General features: G+C 56.1%; 1 protein-coding gene across 4 annotated transcripts in view; it reads right to left on the bottom strand.

The window, feature by feature from the left end:
• ZHX2 (zinc fingers and homeoboxes 2) overlaps positions 1–1382 on the bottom strand; it is a 196388-nt gene extending 195006 nt beyond the window's left edge. For all 4 annotated transcript variants that reach the window (XM_064268032.1, XM_064268033.1, XM_064268034.1 and 1 more), the window contains exon 1: positions 771–1382. The gene's annotated coding sequence lies outside the window, so the exon portion shown is untranslated. The remainder of the gene's footprint in view (positions 1–770) is intronic.
• Positions 1383–3662: the final 2280 nt, after the last annotated feature.

Below are 3662 nucleotides of genomic sequence, written 5' to 3'. Positions count from 1 at the left end.
CCCCACGCGGTCCCCCGGCACCTGAGCAGGGCGTGGGGACTGTGCCGCGCGCCGGCCCTCCCCCCGCCAGGTAGCTCCGGCGTCGCCCGCGCTGCGCGCCCGCCGCCTGCAGCCACCAGGAGCGACGAGAGGCGAGGCAGCCTCAACCCACGGCGTCATGCTTCCTGCCACCACATTACGGCGAATCGTCACCGGGAGCGGGGAGACGAGGGGGGGAGGGAGGAGAGCTGCCACACGCAGCCCCCTGACCGCCGAACCTCGCCGAGACGGAGCCCGGTCCCGGTGGAGTCCCCGCGGGACCTGCTCTGCTGGCACAAAGCGCCGCAGTTTGGCTGAGAAGGGAGGGAACCCGTCACGAAATAAATAAATAAAAACCGAGTCGGGTCTACGTAACGCCCTGTCGAAAGCGGACGCCATATTTTTTTGTGGCTTATGTCGACATAGGGAAACGTAGACATGTTTTTCCACCTCCTCCTCCTCGGTCTGGCTTCCATGGACCCAAACTTGTCATCGAAACTCTTTTAAAAAATCTCGCCCCCTCCCCTTGGGAGCCTCGGATGGCCTCCCACCCGCGAAAAGAGCCGGCGCCCCCCCAGCCACCCTGCCCCCTCCAATCCCAAAGCCGGCCAAGTCCCAGGAACAACACAATTTCGGGGCCGCGGCGCCGGCGGTGGGAAAGTTGGGCTGAGCGGCCGGCGCGGCGCGCGGGGCCAGGGCCGGCGGCGGCGCGCGGGGGCGCGGGGCGCGGGGCGCGGGGCGAAGTTTCTTACCTGCGCCGGGGCTGGGAGCGCGGGGACCGGCCGGGAGCGCAGAGACGCGGCGCGGGCGTTCCAAAATGGAACTCTGCTGGCTCCCCCCACCCACTCCCCACTCCCCACCGGGCGCCCGGCTCGGGCTCCGTGGGAACACCCGGCAGAGCCAGCCTGCCGGACAGACAGACAGGAAAAGCCCCGCACGGAGGACGGTGGTCCAAATTTTTAAAAAGAAAAAAAAAGAAAAAGAAAAAAAAAGAAGGGGAAAAAATGCCTCGATCAGTGGGGAATCTACGCCAAAACCCACATGACCTGTAACGTCAGCATGCGTATTTGCATACGATACCACCACCGAGCTGCCACCCGGGCTCGGGCTCCGCAGAAAGTTACAAAGTGAAATTCGGCCCCCTCCGGAGTCGCCAGCGAAATGTCATTTTCAGGCAGGAGCGGGGGGAGGACAGCCGTAAAAAACGCTGGGGACTAGCCAAGGTGGGGGGCGGTCAATGAACTTAAAAGTCCGAAGAGCCCAGTAACGGACTCGGTGGCATTTCTGCGGGAAGAGGAGGGGAGGCGCAGCGAGATCATTGAATATTAAGCACGACCCGGAGCGGCGACCGCGGCCCAGCCTGCCCGGTGCAATACCCATTTTCTTTATGAAAAGTTCAAGGTGTCACTGATGAGCTCAACAAACTGTTGCTCCCGACCACGTGGAGTGGCGGGCGGAGGGACCGCGGGGCGCCGCTGCTCAGACCTAGCGAAGCTACGGCGGAGCCGGGGTCTGCGCGCAGGTTGGGGTGCCACGCGCTCCGAGCGCGGCGTGCGCCCTCTCACGCTTTCGGGCTCAGGAAAATAATAATCTTTTTTTTTGTTTTAAGTGTCACATTTTATTCCTGGAACGGTAATGAGAGAGCTGGAGTGGGGAGGATAAGAAGCCCCTGCTTATATAACGACTGGAAAGCAATCGCTTTCGCGGGAGAGAGTCTGGGATTTCTGCTTGCGCCAGGTCTGAGCTGGTTGAAGATCGTCAAACTTTTTCTATTAAGAGCCAATAAACAAACAGAGATCCCGCGAGCCGACTCCAACTCTCCCCGGGCAGCGATCGCTGGGATTCGCAGACTCCGTGCAAAGCACACCCCTGCGGCGCTTGCAGGGAAGTCCCTCGGAAGTGAGGCGAAGTACTTTCGGGATTGGGTTTGGCGTTCTGTGCGGGAGGGACTCTACCCGCTGCCGCCCCCGAGATCCCCTCGGGTGCCTTAGAGCAAAGGCGGGCGGAGATTTTGCTGCCCTTTGCCTGGGGCCTTCGGGAGCCATGAATTTGCGTCCTGGGCGCGGCGCTCCCGCAACAGTGTTTGGCCGACAGCTCCATGGATTCGGGATTCTGGGGAGGCTTCGGGACCCCACACGACCACCTGTCTGCGCAGCGCAGTCCTGACCGGTGGATGGAGCCCGACTCCCCTCCGTGAGCATCTCAACGCCCCAGCATCTCCGGTTTGTGAGCTGGGTGCGAGCTCACTGGAGCCAAGTAGGGACTAGGGGATGCTGTCTGGGTCTAATTTGACACTGAGAGCCAAGAGAAAACAAAGGGAGCCTGGGGCTGGGAGGCTCTGCGGAGTCCCGGCCGTCACCGCAGATCGCAGGAGCGGCGCATCGGGGGCTTCCCCGCCAGGCTTGGCTCCGGGGAATTAGACGAACTCTAGCGGCGGTTTCCGACTCGGCTCTGGGCGCGATGGTAACAACAGGTGGCTCTGTGCAGCTCAGTGGCCAGCAGCGAAGAGTGGGGTGAGGACCGCCGGCCTTGGGGGCCTGCTGCGTGGCCAAAGCACTGGTGACCCACTGGCGTTTTCGTTTCCTAAACTAGGGAGAAGATCGCTAAACGGATTTTCTAAGGTTCCTACCTGTTGTGTGCCATTGAGTGGATTCAACTTATGTTGTTGTTTGGTACCTTCCAGTCTATTCAGACTCATAGGGATCCTATAGGGCAGAATAAAAGTGCCCCATAGGGTCCCTAGGCTGTACTCTTTATGTGTTTCTTCTCATTTTGAGTCGTGCTGCATCAGCAATTGAAGGTCCTCAAAGCTTTACTCCATTCCCGGTCATATTCTGAGTGACTTCCCACCTGAGTGGCTCCCCTTCAAGCACTGCATTCGGCATTTTTAGCACTATATCAGGCTGTTTCTTCTCAGGGAAAGCCATGAGGTGTTCCCTGAGAAGAAACAGCGGCAAGCATCCATGAATAATCGGAACATGGGAAGTAGGAAGTATGAATCAAGAAAAATTGGAAGTTGTCAAAAATGAGATGGAAAGCTTGAAGATTGACATCCTAGACATTAGTGAGCTGAAATGGACTGGTATTGGCCACTTTGATTCAGACAATCATATGGTCTACTATGCTGGGAATGACAAATTGTAAGAGGAATAGAGTCACATTCATCATCAAAAAGAACTTTTCAAGATCTATCCTGAAATACAGGGCTGTCAGGGATATAGGAATGCCCGTATGCCTACAAGGAAGACCAGTTAATACGACTACTGTTCAAATTTATGCACCAATCACTAATGCCAAAGATAAGGAAATTGGAGATTCTTACCAACTTCTGCAGCCTGAATTGATCAAACATGTAATCAGGATGCGTTGATAATTACTGGTGATCGGAACACAAAGTTGAAAACAAAAAGGATCGGTAGTTGGAAAACATGGCCTTGGTGATAAAAATGATGCCACAGATCATATGATAAAATTTTGCAATACCAATGACTTATTCCTTGGAAATACATTTTTTTCAACAACACAGACGGCCACTATACATGTAGTTCTCGCTGGATGGAATACACAGGAATCAAACTGACTACATCTATGGAAAGAGGTGATGAAGAAACTCAATATCATCAGTCAGAATAAGGCAAGGGGCG

This window comes from Loxodonta africana, chromosome 14 (genome assembly GCF_030014295.1).
Source record: "Loxodonta africana isolate mLoxAfr1 chromosome 14, mLoxAfr1.hap2, whole genome shotgun sequence".
Lineage (NCBI taxonomy): Eukaryota > Metazoa > Chordata > Mammalia > Proboscidea > Elephantidae > Loxodonta > Loxodonta africana.
Note: the sequence above shows the minus strand (reverse complement) of the source record. Positions and strands in the feature narration are given on the sequence as shown.